Below are 16,284 nucleotides of genomic sequence, written 5' to 3'. Positions count from 1 at the left end.
CGACGCCGACGACCTCAAGACTATAATGAGGGCTGCGGGCCACGTAGTGCAGCGCCAGTATTGACACACGAACTGACCCGTGAACAACTGTGAACAATAGGACCCAGGCTGGGCCCGCAGGCCTTTTAGTATGGGCACTCTGCCTTCTGCGGCCCTTGCAGGCCTGGATCTCCTGAAATATATGCAAATAAAATATTATTATTATTATTATTAATCCCCTGCCCGTTTCGATCTGGATGAGCATCGTACGGGCGTGCGGTCGTGTATCACTACTACGTGAGCACGTAAAAGACCACAGGCTAGCGGTCGTACTGCACGGGCTAAATTTCTTATCTACAGCTGGGAGACTTGTTGCCCGTTGAGGCAGACCAAGTTCTAGGCTGTCTAAACATACACGCAACCCATTTTTTTTTTTCAAGTTTAATAATTGCTGTTATCTCTGGTGGCATCTTTGCTGTCGTATTTGCTGTTATTTCTGCTGTCATCCTTACTGTCCACTTTGCTGTCCTCTTTGCTGCTACCTGCCTGCAATCGGCAGACAAGGATGGAAGCGTGCTGAAGGCGACTGCTGGAGACATCTGTACGGTTCCGCGGTTAGCCTCTAACGGGCTAACTGCATTCCGTGTTCAAACATCGGTTCCTTATTCTAAAGAAAACAAAAAAAAAAAAGAAGGAGGAGGACGCCGTTGGTGGCACCAAACACCAAGGTGTTTATACTGCTGTAGCAACAACGCTGGTGTTCGGAGAAAACCCGTAAAATAGCCTTGAGGTCAAAGCGATTCGGCAAACAGAAAACGTGGCGACGCCCGCAGAAGGCGCGCATAACGGCAGGGCCGCCTATTTTGGGCGCAGTTTGAGGATTCAAGTTGAACTTTACGTTTATCCTTTTTTGAGGCAAGGGCGAGAAGGGCCAAACTATAGTTAAACGAGGCAGTTCTAAAGAATGGTTAAGGCTGACGTTTTCCGGGGAGTTATTGGGATATTCGTTATTGAGGACGACATGTTTAATGCATTCGTCAGTAACGAATACGTTGCAAGCAACAATAAGCAAAACAAACGCAGCAGAAGCGGAGATTGAACTCGAGTGTGCAGATGTTCAGAGAAGCAAAAATACTATACATTTATTTTGATTTTTTTTTACATTCTCTGGAGCAATGAATGGCCCAAGTGGGAAGAAAAAAAAAGGAAAAAAGAAAACAAATACCCGTGAAACTTGGCAGCAGAAATCCACATCTCGTAAGAAATCACTGGAAAAAAAAATGGATAGTGGAATGTGTAAGAAAATAATGGGAGGGCGGACTGAGGCTTACATGTCCTTCGCGTTGTGATGTGTTTCTGTGTACGTTTATACAGCCTGAACTTAGTCCGCTTGAAATGACGACTTGTCTCTCAGTTGTAGATGAGCAATTTAGCCAGTGCAGTACAACTGCTAGCCTTGGATGTTTGACGTGCACCACGCAGTAGTGATATACGACCGCACGCCGGTACGACGCTCATCCAGTTCGAATGGGACCGGGTGGGGATTGCTCCCAGGATCCCTGGATTCTGCAGCGCGAGCTTATGCCTTTTGTTTATACAGCAACGCAGTGTTTACAAACAGCCCACAGCTAGTTTGGACAATTGCGCGTGCGCGCCAACCAGCTCCGGGAGATCTGCGCATGCGCAGTGTCGATAGCAGCGCCACCGTAGTGACGTAACATCAGAGAGTCGAGTTGGTCTGTAGACTACTCTGCGGTTTACAAAAAAGGTAAAACCCTGGCGTGTTAAAAAGATGAAATTGAAGCATCGTGAGATTACCCCACTGCCGAGAGAGGGACACACACAGAAAACGCACCAACATCCAAAATGGCAGAAAATGATTGCATTATTGCACCATTCCTACCCTTCGAAAAGAGCTGAAGAGAATTGATCGCTAACAAGGTCAACCTGAAAAAAAAAAATACTACACATTAGTACGTTCGCCCTGACCACTAAAGGAAGTCAAACCTAATTAGTTTATTTCGTGAAGAAGCCGTACGTTCCATAAAATCACACCACCGATCCCGCCTCTACACACTCCAAATGACACCACAACCAGACGAAGACGCAGACTGCGGTTCATCCGTCTGATCCAACTATTCTCTCTCTCTCTCTCTTCGTCTCGAATGCCAATCAAGGTCGGCCGGGACCCTCATGAATGCCATGGAGGGGTCTGCCAGCACCTGGCTGACGCGGAGGCCCGATGTTCGAGGACGTGGGAAGGCCGTCGGCAGACAAACGAAGGGGAACTGCAAAAGAGGGGTCGACGACAATGGGACATCGGAGCGGCACAAGCCGGCATGCAATGGACAAAGGAAGCGAGATCACTTACACAGAGGGAGGGAATGTGGACGGACGACTGTTGACAGTCGGCTGGGAATGTGTGTTTGGGATGACGTGTTCTGATGCTTTGCTGGATGAGGAGAGGCAAGCAGGCCTAATTTTGTTACCCATTGGTCTTTCTGTGATGCCGATCCAGAAGTCTCAAAACTAAACCGTGCTATTTTTAGACGCCACAAGGGTGCATCTCCTTGGAACCTCGGGGTTCCCTTTTGTTTTGAATATTATGATTTTATCGGCTGCACATTCCGACTACGTGCTGTTCCAATCAAACTTAATCTACGTGTTGACTACAGTCGTTGATGGAGTTTGGGCAACTGGTTGTGCCCAGCCTCAATAACCAACCACAAACAATAAAAAAAAACACACACACACACTAAGGAGATGATTACTAGAAAGGGTGTAAAATATGTAATTGACGTAAATATGAAACCCTTTTCCTGAGATGAGGATGCTTGAAATATTTACCCAAAACATCCATCATAGTTCATTACAGCGTCTTGTCGAAAGGCAATGCTTCAGACCTCGTTTCTCCGGATCAGCATGACGCATGAAGTGTCCGCGACTCGCGTGGTTCACAACGGCAGCGCTGTGTACAATGGCCCGGCAAAATCCGATACGTCCCGATCGTCCCACCAGGCAAGGACGTGCCCTCCAGCGGACGCTTGTCAATAGGCGGCAGCACCGTGACGCGTCGCCAATGTAGCGACCTCCGCGTCCATCATCCTTGCCAGAAGAGACGCTGAGGCGAATGGAACTGCCACGGACGGACGTCTAAACAATCCAACGGCTCTCGGAAGCGGAGCATGCTGACACAATTGTAGTCTTACCAAATCCTCACACAAACAGAAAAAATAAAATAAAAAAAAAGAAACATAGAACGAAGCTTACGCAGCTTTGACGGCATGCTACCATTTATGGACATGTGTCATGGTCTTTCTGAAATGATCAATAAAAAACCCTAGATCTATCATCCATTGAAAGAAACGTCATGCCACTCCTTGTTATACTGAACTGCATTACGCTAGCAGGATGAACGGACTAAGGATGGATACCTCGTATATCGCACTGGGCATGCGATGAGAATAAAGCACAAAACGGAAACGATATTACTCGAGACTATGGGGGAATTCAGGCTTCAAGGAGGTTTCTTCGTCTCCGCCTGTCTTGAGTAGGCGTTGAAGCGAAGCAGAGTCGCAACTATTTTCTCTCCATAGTCACACAATCGTGGGAATTCATGGTGGCGTCAAACCGCGAAAACCGTCTCGGCACGTCGCGATCAATCTCAACAAAGCGCTCTCTGTCTCCGCACGCTGATATTCCTCTCGGCTGTCCTTCGAATTATGACTGCATCGAATTCCATCCCTGGCGGGTTCTTTCTTTTTTGTGTGTGTATGCGTTGACTGCGGAAAATTTCCTGAATATGCGGTCATGTCAACAATCATACGGAGGAAGCTTGACAGAACGCTTCCCTTGTGATTTCGAGCAGCAGATTCTTGAAAACTGATATCGGGGATTCAAGAAACGAAATATGCAAGCGTCGCCGTGAAAAAGCTGGGGATCTTCAGCGGGCGAGCGAGGGACACTGGTTCTCTCTTTTAGTGCCGGCTTAGGTAATGACGCAGGGATAAAGTAATTCCAGACATTCTTTTTGTCACGTTCTGGCTGTAACTCGGGAGACAGACAATGTTGACCAAGTTTTCATGTGAACGGATGAACAGACGCCTAAAAATTACTTGCATCCGTTTTCCCATTTGTAGGCTTTTCCCATTTGTAGGCCAATCACAGTGACACTTTTACTCGCGCTCGTGGCCAATAATCGCTACCACTCGTATTTGAGCCTCTGCAAAAGTACGCTGGCTTCCTTTTTGCTTCTTCAAGCTTCGATAGACGTCGTTTTGTTCAGACGAACCATACCTTTCTGGAAACAAAAGACGTCCATGGGAGCTTCCAGCAGATGAGTTGTCTGCAAACGCGCTGAGTTGTCGAGTTGACTTATACCTGGCTGCAACCGGTGCTTCGCAACGGGCGACTGCCCTTGACGCAACGCTCGTAGGAGTGTTACATAACTTACATTGTAGTTACGGTGCGTCGTGTACTGTCTTCCTGACATCTGTCTCTGTCAGCGACTTTCCATACAGACGCGTCTGTCGTCGTCTGCAAAGCTTTTTTGCTCTTCTTAAGCCGCGGCGCCAATCGACTCTCTTTTAAACCTTTTCAAGACGCGTAGCTCCCTAACAATATACGGCATTTTTAGTTTCTGCCTTTATACGTCAAGGGCTCCAGGACTTTTCGGTGTAGGGCGCTTTGGTGTAGGATGTTTCGGTGCGGACTTTTCGGTGCACAATCGTTTTCGGTGTACGGACTTTTTCCTGCACGGACTTTTCGGCATGGGACTTTTCGGTGCGCCGACATCTCGGTGCACAGCCAATCAAAGTCGCGAGTTATTTTTTTTTTGTTTTCTCTAAACGTAATGAACCCTATTTTAGCTAGAAATTCATTTTTTTACACTCCATGAATTTGTAGATTGGTCATCCATTTGTCACTTACTGATACACTCTAAAAAAAGCCCGCGCGTCTGCTTTCCCGCACAACACTCGGAGAGCCAATCACCGCAACTTACGGGGGCAGATCTGCGAATGACGATGACGAAACATACGTTTAGAACAACAAACGCAGACTGAGTTGTGACATTAAGCAATGCAAGCGTGACGTTTTGCATTGCTTAATGCCACAACTGGGACTGCGTTTTTTGGTCTAAACATATGTTTCGGCATCGTCATTCGCTGAGCTGCCTCCGTAAGTTGCGCTGATTGGCTCTCAAAGTTTTGTGTGGGAAAGCAGACGCACGGGCATTTTTAAGAGTGTATACGGTCTAAGTGGCTTTGCTACGCGCAGCACCACCCTGCGTGAAGATTGGAGACGTTGGACGTTATGGTTCGTTTGCCTGTGCCTTTTTCCAACGTACGCACTAGACGCATCACCTCGTGTTTACGCGTTTGGTCGAAAGAGGCGTTCTCGGCGCCCTCTGTAAAGGTTTTATCCTTATCATTGGTATTCTGTGGACGAAAGACCACAACAGCAAGACGCTGGATAATGTTGAAAATTACGTGAGACTGTAGTAAAAGATGGAAAACTTCGTGGAGCTTTGAGACGTTCTTCCTGCTGTGTCCTCTTTCTTCCTCGAGGTTTTCCATCTTTTGCCACCGACTCGGTTAACTGCCAACATAATCAACATACAGCAGCTCGCCTGCACGCTCACCGTTTTTTTTTTTATTTATTTAAAAAGTTGTTTCTGTACGAAAGCTGAAAATAATTTGGAATCTCAGTTCTAATGTGCGTCTACAGCGAAGTCGTATACCATCGATTGTTAAGCGCACCTGACCGCAGAAATTAAAGTTCCTCCCATCCGTCACGCCCAAGATACGTTTTGTATTATAAAACGAGATAGAAAATACATTTTAACGTTTGTTACCAAGCAAGGTTCTAACAAGCTCTGAATATAAGCTATTGAAAGGGTTGAAAAGAAAAACTAAATATGTAAAAGAAACGTTTCTCTGGAAAGTATAGGCAGCATATCTTATCTGTTTTGGATGCCGCTCAGAAGTGCATTCAGTAGCGGTACATAAAGCTGCAGGCTCTGGACATGTAGCTGTTCGATACGAAACCGCAGCAGAAATATTTTGGGCAAACGGTTGCAGATCGCCCTACTAAAACTCATAGGCAACAACGACCACAACTGATGACTCAGTTTAGCAGAGAATAGAAAAGGAAAGAGCCCTACTCACAAATAAAGGCATGAACATGAAGGGGGTTACACGCGGTAGGGCTACTAACGACCCCACCCCATCTTTAAAATAAAAAGTATATTCTTCCTTGATCGGCGTGGTTGTTACAAGCCCCGAACAACTTCTTTAACACGCAAAAATCCGAAGCTTGGCCACCCCTAGCATAAAAGAACCCCGCAAAGAGTAACTGGATGATCTCAGTGCCGTCGATCTGCTGTTTCTTTCAGCACTTTGAAAATAAAATTCTTCTGGCCTGCTAATCCGGCGAGGAAAAACCCCCCACTAACAGTCATTTCTGGAGGTAAAGATTTGGCAGCTTTCTTCCTGGTTAGGGGGTGACATAGGGGCAAATACACTGCAACCGGAATTTAACACGCACATCATTTCTGCAAACTGGTATGCAGGCTGGCGCCTCTTGCGGAGCCCATTCCCGATGCGTTGAATACGACAAAGAAAACGTTATGAATCACTAGTAGCTCATTACAGAATAATGTACGGGTGTGCAAGTACCGAATAATTGCAAAAAATGAGATATCGACTTGAATAAAGGAAACAAACCGAATAGATTGAATACTGAATTTATTTTACATTAGATTAAATGTTTACTAATTCTAGTGCGAAAATAACGGTGGATGTGCATGATCTTTGTAAACTTCTCCTTTCAGGTCATAACAATGTTGCTGGCCGTAAGAACTGCTTTTTTACGGCCAGCAACATTATATTTATACGGGTGTTTCAGCGAAAGCTTTCAGAAATTCCTAACGATAGGGTCGTTGAAAAACATAAAAAAGGACTATTTTTGTAAACCAACCCCCAGCCGCGGGTCAGTGCCAGAGAGTGCAAAAACATGTAAAACGTCGCTATATAATTTAATAAAATGTTCTAATAACTTTTTAATGAGCGACTTTTAGGTTCATGTGGTAATTATAATTTTTAAGGCTACCACGATGGAAGGCTAAAACAATTTACGGAAAATGAAAAGAAGCAACCGGCTTGAAGATATTAGCAGGCAAACTTTGCGCTGTACATCGGTATGATTTCTGAAATTTGATATCACTGAACGCAACTGTCTTACATCATCCATAACAGCGCCAATTTGGTCGGCTAGTTATCTCTAAGCCGCTTGCTTCTTTTTACTTTCCGTAAACCGCTTTAGCCTTCCATGGTGGTAGCCTTCCAAGCTCTAATGCAAACATGGACCTAAAAGTCGGTAATTAGAAAGTTAATTAGCAAATTCTAGTTAATTAGATAGCGAATTTTATATATTTCTTGCCTTTCCTGGTGTCATATTCCTTGGCTAAAAGATGGTTTTCAAGAATAGATTTTTTTTATCTTCGACAACCCCATTGTTAGCAATTTTCGAAGCCTCCGCTGAAACAGCTGGTGTATAAAACATAAGGGCTTATGATTGCAAAATAAATAAAACGTATAGCATTCGTCTTGCGTGCATATTTTTTTTTCGGCCGATAAAAAAATTCTGTGACAATCGAAATTGAGTTTATGAGGGGGCGGGCGCGCATGTCACGGGGTATTTTGTCATGCTTTGCAAACTTTTTTACTGGTCAGAAAAAAAAATGCACGCGAACCAAATTATCTGGCAAACAGCTAATTCGGGTGTTTCTCAAGGAACTCTGCAACTTTCGGATTGGCATTTCGACTCTTTACACAACATTAAAAAAAATTAGGTAATTGGTCCTAAAGTTTTAATGATTAGGCCTAATTAAAATACTGCAACTCTCACCAGGCACCTGCTAATAACATGCAGTTGGTTTTATTGACATAGAGCAATCTACTTTTGAAGAAGAAAAAAAATAAGGAAACGTTATTTGGGATATTCGGTATTTGCGTAGATCTACGTCTGGGTGGCACGAGAAGGGAATCGTGACTATGTTTTCGGTCATGGTTTATTTTGGGAAAAATCATGGCACTTTTTCATACGATGAAATAATACGCGAGAAGTATATATATGACGATATGATAAGTATGATAAGTCTTGGCTGCATCGCAAGCATTTCGGAATTCTCGTCTCGCTCCCCGAATGCAGCCTGTTGGCATCTATGCTATTTTACGTTGTGTTTACTGAAATTTGGGTAAACAAATCGAAACGCATATTTACACCGAAACGTCCGCGCACCTAAAGGTATGTATACATTGAAATGTCGCACACCGAAAAGACCGTGCACCGAAAGGTCTGTGCACCGAAAAGTTCGTGCACCGAAAAGTTCGTGCACCGAAACGCCCTGTACCGAAAAGTCTGGATCCCCGTGAGACCAAATGAAACACGACGATAGACGAAGCTGGAAGCAAAAAGTTGAAAAGAAAGCTTCTGGAAGCCGGAGAGTGGCAGCTCACGTTGCACAAATAACTTTTTTTTTGCTCCCAAAATTTATGAAAACAATATTTATACGCATCTAATTGATAGAAAAGTCTGTCATTTTTTTCTAGTCTTTATTAACGTAAATCAAAATGAGAGTGGCATTGGATAGCTATATTCAAAGGCAACGCTTGCGCGCATTTAAAGAAGCTGCTGCTTGACATCCCGTGAAGCGAACTTTGGTGGCCACATGATGCAACATTAAGACTCAAGAGTCAATCTAGCCATTTACATCTGAAGTGGACATCCATTGACAAAGAGGTTAAACGTGTCACGTCTGAAGGGCAGACGCCACGAGCGTATGGACACCGATCGCTATTTCCATCTAAGAAAAAAAAGAGAGCGCGGCGAGTCCCCGGCAACTTATCGCTCTCTATGTAATGCGGGCAGAAAATGAGGGAGAGAAGACGAGAGCGCGCGAGGACTTTGTTGGGAACACCGAGCTCTGGTTAGAAGGATTAGTGGGTGCACCTTGTCTCCGCTGCACTCGTGGAGACAAATGCGAGTGCCTCAGCGCACTCGTTGAATGCGCTAAGGCCCAATGACGTGGACGCGTTTTGTCGGCGTCCGTGTCAGCGGCAACTGACGAGAGAAAGGCCGACCAACTCCGTGGGGATGCGCACCAACCCGCGACGGTCGGGAGCTGCGCAGTGTCGCCAGATCGACTAAGCCTAAATCACCGAACAACCGGCGACAACCACCTGATCACGGTGTGTTAGCGCTGCACAAATAGGTTTATTTAAAGGTTAGAAACCTCTTTTTTTAATATTGCGCCAAAGATAATTATTTGTCAATCCCGAGGCTGTCGTAGACCTTGCTGCACGCGTCTGCACGCATCCGCACGAAGACTGACTCTGATGTTTCAGACGGTGTTGCCAGAGGGTCTGGCCAACAGACCACCAAAAGGCTGGCAAAAATAGCCCAAATATAACCCCCCCCCCCCCCCACAAAAAAAACAAAAGAAAAAAAGTAACCAACACAGTTAAACAAAGAAATACCCGTTTTAAAACATGTTTATTGAATGTTTTAAGCCGGGGTAACACTGTTGATGCGGCATCCAAAAGACAGTCTGCAAACACGAGTCACCGCAATATCCGTACTTCGAATGCCACGTGCCAAGTTTCCACCCTGAACTCATTGCCACGTGGCATTCGAAGCACAAATCTCGTGGTGACTCGCGTTCTAATCTGTATGTAGACTGTCCTTTGCATGATGTACAGGCAGTCTGACCCCGGCTTTAGGCACGACACATTTTGCATACATAATTTCATTTGAGAACATTTGAAAAGAGTCTCCGACAGTAAAAGTGTAGTCGAGCTGGTAAATGTTGATCATGTTGAAAATTACCCGAGACTGTGGTAAAATATGGGAAACTTAGTTGAAAAAAAGGACACAGGAAAAAGAACGCCTCAAATTTAGCTAGTGTGTTTATTTCCTAAATCCTTATATAGCCAGAAACCGTGACTCATGTCGCTGACGTGCCGGCACCATCCTTCGTTAATAATTTCACCCAACCTTTGTTATACAGTATGAACCGTTCAAACTCTTCAATTGAACCCTAAAGGTAGGTCACCTGACATCGATTTCTCCGCTGAATTGAGCGGAAAATGCACGGACGGATGCAATTACGGGATGGAATGGTGCCGTTCAAAAGCATTTCAGGCTGTAATACGGTACCCCGTGTTGACAGTTGCACCTCACCGTCTTCAAATTTCTTCTTTTTAACGGACACAGCATACACCATTTCAAGGTTTTCTACCTTCCCCATTTCTTAACGTCCGTACAAACAAGCTTGACGCTTTGCATAATCTTCGAGAGCAGACGATCATTTTTAGCCCCACAGGGGTAAATTTTACAGACAAAAGCTATAAAAAAATGGTACGCTTGACCTTGAATAGGGGGCAGTTATTGTTAGCAAAGTACACATCACATGCGCCATGTCGCATAAATGTTTTGAAACAGAAAAAAAAAAAAAGTAAGACGTATTTTTTCGCTATTTCGACAGCTATATAGATGCCAGACTCCGGTCAAAATAGTGGTAAACAAAGCTCAGATAAGACAAAGCGACGTAACAACACGTATAAGCCAGAAGTATATTTGCGGCGCGTCAGAAATGGGCGTGGGAAACTTCTGGCCGCCTGCGAGCTCTTCTCGTCCAGGCAAAGACGTCTTTGTGGACACACGGGCATGGCCAGGCAGTGCCCGTATGTGCACGTACCTGGCGTGGGGTATTCTTTTTTGTACTGTACCCTCGCAGGCAAACACGACAAAAAATACAAAGTGCCGCGCTCATCTATCTCTTTGTATTTTTTCCCCCTCTGGGGCACAGTATGAACGAAGGGGCAGACGGCAGAACAGACACTCCCGCATGCGTTAATATACTTTCCTAGCGTTTAAACAGAAAGGGCAAATATTCCGAGCTCGCACAACGCGGGCGACGGATCAAACCCTGCGGAATAACGGAAAATGCGCAAACAGACGAAATGTGAAGAAGGTCCTTCGACGTATGGTACGCGCTTGTTTGTGGGCCGTACTTCAGAGGTTATCGTTACTTTATGCTTCGGCACGTTATGCAGAGCATGTTCCCACACTGAAGGGAGGGGGAAAATAGTAGGGCGAGCTTGTCGTTTGCTACACCTGCGTAAATACTACCTCGTTGATCGATCATAAAAGACGATAGCAGCACACGTAGAAGTCAGTTACCTTAAATATTTAATGCCGTAATTTTCACCAGCATAGAAAGTCCCGATCGTCTTATTATCTGTAGCTCGGATCCAGTCATGCAGGATGAATAAGCAATGTACTCAGAGTCTGAATTAATTATAGGTTTATTTTCCTTCAGAAGGTGTCACCATGTAAGTGAGATTTCAATGGCGCGTCAAACTTTCTTAAGCTGTTTGAAATAACTTCAAACAGCTCAAGAAATTTCAACGCGACACTGAAACCTCACTTACACGGTGGCACCTTCTGAGGGAAAATAAACCTATAATTCCTTCAGACTTGGAGTTAGACGTTTGTTGATGCGTGACGGATGCCCTCGAAAATGCTCAAATAAAAAAAAAAAAAAGCTTTTAGTTTTTTTACTTTGGTGAAGAAGGAAGACCAGCGAATCTATACTATGGTGGGAATGAAATAATGGCCGGCCGCAAGTCGGCAAGCCAGAGCGGAAAGGCTCAAAAGATGGCCGCCATCTGCGAGCGACGTCGGCAACCAGACAACCGGCATGCCGGTTGTCTGGTTGCCGACGTCGCTCATAGATGGCAGTAGCTGTCCAAAGTTCTGTGTCATCCCTTGTTTGCTGATGGACACGATCCTGGGGAAACTAGCCCCTAACAGCTCCGCTGTAAAAAAAGAAAAGAAAGCACGTCAGAGATTGAACGGGACGTTGAAATATTAAAAAAAATCTACCCCCACCCCCCCACGGTATTCTCCGGAAAGCGAACCACGTGAAGGACCTTGCCTTACCGAATTCGCAGACATGGTTTCATTCAATGAACAACTGCATTTTTTCGCACGCCACTTTTAAACTTCTTTGAGACTAGGTGTGTGGCTCGGTGTCTGGGAACACCAAAATATTTCGAATACCGTTTATTGGTATTTCATTGGAAACTCGGCAACAAAATGAAGCAACGCAATCAGTTACTGAATAAATTTTTAATTTTTAATTTATCCTCTCGTTGCTCAAAAATGAGTAACGTGAGTGCGCTATTCGTTACTGCTTCGGAAATTTAACGAGAACGTCACTACTTTACCAAATAAAGTTACTTGTAACTAGGGATGTCGAGAACCTGCCCAGGTTCGAGTTCGCCCTAGTTTGAATTTTTCAAACTGACAACGTGATTTTCGACAAAGGTTCGACTGTAGTTCAACTTTTGTGAGCATGTGCGAAAATCCAGTTGATTCCACCTGGCGGAGGAAATGTGCAATATTTGGTGGGTGTATTGGCCATCACCGGTTCACATTAATAACTAACGAAAGCATCAAAAGCGCATATTTTCGCTTTTATATGCTGTAAACATTGGTAACCATTTTATAAAATATAAAATAAACTACTTTCTAAATCATTTGGTTCCCAAAATTCCAATATTCGTGTAGAAGCCGGACAACACTGTCCATAAGTCCAACTTCTTCGAACTTTAGTGCAAGGTCGAAGGTTCGGCGAACCAGTCGAACTTTGAGGTTCGACGTCAAGATTGAGGTTCGACGAATGTTCGCGACACCCTTACTTGTAACACCGTTACTCGTAACGATTCATCGCCAACACTGTAACGAACGCACCATTACATCACCAGCGGATACTTTTTCCTCATTTTTTTTTTCTTGGAATTTTTAAGGTTCAATTCCTCAAGCAGATCTCGAACGATTTCAACTAAACCCCAGGTTGCTACCGGAAAGAGAGGTGGTCCTACACGCAGGAAACAAGCTGACTTTTTCACGTGAAACCAGAGTTGTGCTCGTTACTTGAGAAATGTAATCGATTACAATTACAAATTACCGAGCCTCAAATGTAATAGATTACCGTTACAAATTACTTTCGCCAAAAAGTAATGGAATACTTTAGTCGTTACGTTACAAATTACTTTCCCGTTACTTTTTCCGTACACTTGTCCAGAACACAATACAAACAATTTTGATATTTTTCAAAAATGTTCTGCAACACTACTTTTCATCTCTCATACGCCTGTGCTATGCTAGTCCTTGTAAAAATAAAATATTGTATTTAAGAGAAAGAGTGTAGGTGCTTTCCGTTCGCCTATAAGCTGAGAAGGCACCGAAAGCTGGAACCACACCCGCCATCTCGCTAGCTCTAGCCTCCGAAAATGATCTCTGGAATTGTGCAGACAAAGCTAGCGGTGCGGATGCTCAGTAGCAGCGTCTACCTCCGCTACGAGATTTGGTGCTAAAGAAGCCATCTACGAAAGCTCCTTTCTGACTCGGGTGTTTCGCCTGTTATTCACAAGAAACGAAAAAACAAAACAAAAAAACTTTGTTCTAACGTTACAATGTATAGCCAATGCAGAAGGCAGGCGTCCCAGCTTTATCTGATGTGTTCCCGTAGATTAGAGTTTGTTGTTCTTGCTGATGATAATGTCTGCTCTTTTGGCAAGCACAGTATGCACTGAAACTCTAGATTTCCGTTCCCCTTAATGCCCTGAATTTTTAACATCTTATCAAGAGATGGTCATGGAGACGACGGACACCCCATGATCGAAAACTCGACCAGTCAGACAAAGAGTTGCGGTTACGGGTTAATCGGTTCTGCCTTTCATACCAATGTTTGTGGAGGCCAGGGGAGGGCAGGCCATCAAGAGCGAGAGTTGCGGTGGCCATCAGGCTCACAAAACCATAAAGGATTACACCATTTTTACACGTTCTCTCTCTCTGTCAGCAACATTCCTTAGATGAACTAGCCCCCCCCCCCCCCCCCATTTACGTTGACATTTGACTGTAAAGTAAGGAGTGGACTTATTTTATTTGCAATGTACAATGTACCACAACTCAGATATTCTTGTTTACAGCGCAACAGCCTCATGCACCTCAAAGTGAACCATACTGAACAATCGTTTTGCTGGCGCACACGACCCAAGTGGTAAGTAAGCACGATGAATAGCTTCGTCTTTAAATGTGACTCAATGGCAGTTGACTCACCGGTTTCGCTGTATACATTTAACAGTGAAGGTCCTCAGTTAAAGGGTGATATGTTTCAGTTTTCCTGACTTAGAAGAAGTTATAGTCAGCTCAAGTATGTTAATTAGGGCCATGGGATCGCGTTTTTACAAGTAGTCCTCACGTGAAACGTTTCCCTTCCTCCTCGGACGCAATCTAATCTTATAGCTGATCCCAAATGCCTTGACGAGGCATTTGGGATAAACTCTTTATTCCGGTCGTTTTTTGTTCCCAATGGTCGAAGCTTACGAGTTGGCCTCACTTGACGGAAGATCAAGAAGGCTGAAGATCTATTTAACCTGTATTCTCAGGTATTAAATCGTGTTGACCTCACTGGTGATGTGCCCTTCGCCTTGTAGCTTATGAACCGTTCATCCCTAAGCTGACAATGCAGTGGAAGCTACGTGCTCGTCGGAACAGTCACAAGTCTATCTCTCGCCACGTAGTCACGCTCTCGTTTTTACTCACGCGCAAAGTAAGCGACGGGTCAGTTGACCAAAAAAGGTGATTGTTTGGTTCTGGTAAGCTCGTAGCTGCAACCGTGCTGTCAGTTCAGGGATGAGCGAAGTAAAGTATCACCGTGCTGACGTGACACCGTGAATCTGTCTTGCCTGGATTTCGTGAACTGTAGCCTTCCAGCGATGTCTTTACAAGTAAGCATTTCTCTTTTACCTTTCCGGTCCGCCTTTGTGCTCTGTCGAGGTTTTTGTACGAGGCTTTGCTCTCAGATGGCCGTCGTTTATTTGCTATGATTTCTGTTTCCCGACATTTCACCACACAAAATTAATTTTATTCCTTTTTTTAAAAGTAATTTAAAAGTAATAAGTAATTTCTCGAAATCACTGCCTGAAAGTAGTTCATTACATTACTAAATTAGTAATCTAGAAAAGCAATTAATAAGGTTGCTCATTACCACAAACAGTAATTTAATTACTGTAATTTAATTACAGTAATGTCATTACTGTCATCTCTGCCGTGAGTCCCATTGGCAGCGATTGAACAAAGAGTTTTCGTGCAGTGAAAACAAAGAAAACAATTAGTTGTAATTGTTTACATTTATCGGTAATTTTGTAAGGGAATAACTACATACTTTAGAAGGTAATTGTAAAGTAATTTCCTTACTTTTTACAAAAAGGAATGATTGTAATCGATTTAATTTTTGCTTTTATTCAGAAAAAAAACGGGAACTTCAAAAATTAAAAAAAAAAAAACGGAATTACACATTTACCTGCACTTACCAAACATTCTTCAGATGCATAACATTCTTCAGATGCTCGAAGCTTTTCTTCACGTCAACTTAAACCCCGACTCGAATTTTCTTATTATATATATATATATATATATAACGGGCATGGTGGCGGAGGGGCCGAAGGCGTGGGTACAGAGGACGAAAAAAACCCTTGGTGAAAACAGCAACAACGGACGATTTAATCTTCGACGTTTCGGCCGGAAACGTCGAAGATTAAATCGTCCCTTGTTGCTGTTTTCACCAAGGGTTTTTTTTCGTCTTTATATATATATATATATATATATATATATATATATATATATATATATATATATATATATATACTGTTTGTCTTTTTTGTGGCTTGGTTGTTTGCAAATCGTAACTCGTCAGCTTCCTCGCCCACAACGAAGAGGGAAGCACACTGATACAAAACACTGGATACTCCGTGCAAACAATATTAGGCAAACTCCAAAAACAAATGTTTCCTTTTAACAACAAAAAAAAAAAAAAACCGGTCAGAGTGCATAGAAGCTGGTGTAGCGCGTCTGAGCGCGCTTGTTTGTATGACATTCATGGACGAATATACACTGGGGACAAAACGAAGTTTGGGGGAGCCGTATCTAGGTCGTCGTAAGGTCATTCTTAACGGGCCAACCTGATCTAGCTGAAGGTTTGGGTGTCGAACGGGTTGGAGAGGCCTCGCGATCGCGTTGTTTTCTAGCCACACTGTCGCGCGTCCTGGTGGCGGCGGCAGCTATTTGGAGAAAGGTGAATTGAAAAGGTGTGCAGCGCGGCGGGCGACATGTTCACATAGGAACGGGACAAGATGTCCGATGAAAGTTCTGGGAGCCACATGTTTCTCAAGG

The sequence above is a fragment of the Ixodes scapularis genome, unplaced genomic scaffold, assembly GCF_016920785.2.
Source record: "Ixodes scapularis isolate PalLabHiFi unplaced genomic scaffold, ASM1692078v2 PGA_scaffold10__122_contigs__length_95168666, whole genome shotgun sequence".
Taxonomy (NCBI): domain Eukaryota; kingdom Metazoa; phylum Arthropoda; class Arachnida; order Ixodida; family Ixodidae; genus Ixodes; species Ixodes scapularis.
Note: the sequence above shows the minus strand (reverse complement) of the source record.